Source organism: Myotis brandtii, unplaced genomic scaffold, assembly GCF_000412655.1.
Source record: "Myotis brandtii unplaced genomic scaffold, ASM41265v1 scaffold601, whole genome shotgun sequence".
In the NCBI taxonomy this organism is placed as follows: domain Eukaryota; kingdom Metazoa; phylum Chordata; class Mammalia; order Chiroptera; family Vespertilionidae; genus Myotis; species Myotis brandtii.
In genome coordinates this window covers 2,439,240-2,439,453 of record NW_005370276.1, presented here as the reverse complement: position 1 = coordinate 2,439,453, position 214 = coordinate 2,439,240, and positions in this window count along the sequence as shown.

The window sequence follows — 214 nt, the reverse complement described above, 5'->3', positions numbered from 1 at the left end:
CGGGGGGGGGGGCCGGGAACCTGACACCCCGCTAGCAGGTGCGCCCCTCTCCCTGGCGCAGGGGGGCCTGGGGGCAGGTAAGCAGCGAGATGTAGAGGCTCAGAGAATCCAGGGCAAAGACAGGCACAGAGCAAAGGATGGGGAAGGAAGCAGAGGAATAAAGAGACAGACGGAGCTGAATGCAGCGAAACAGAGAGAGAGAGAGAGAGAGAGA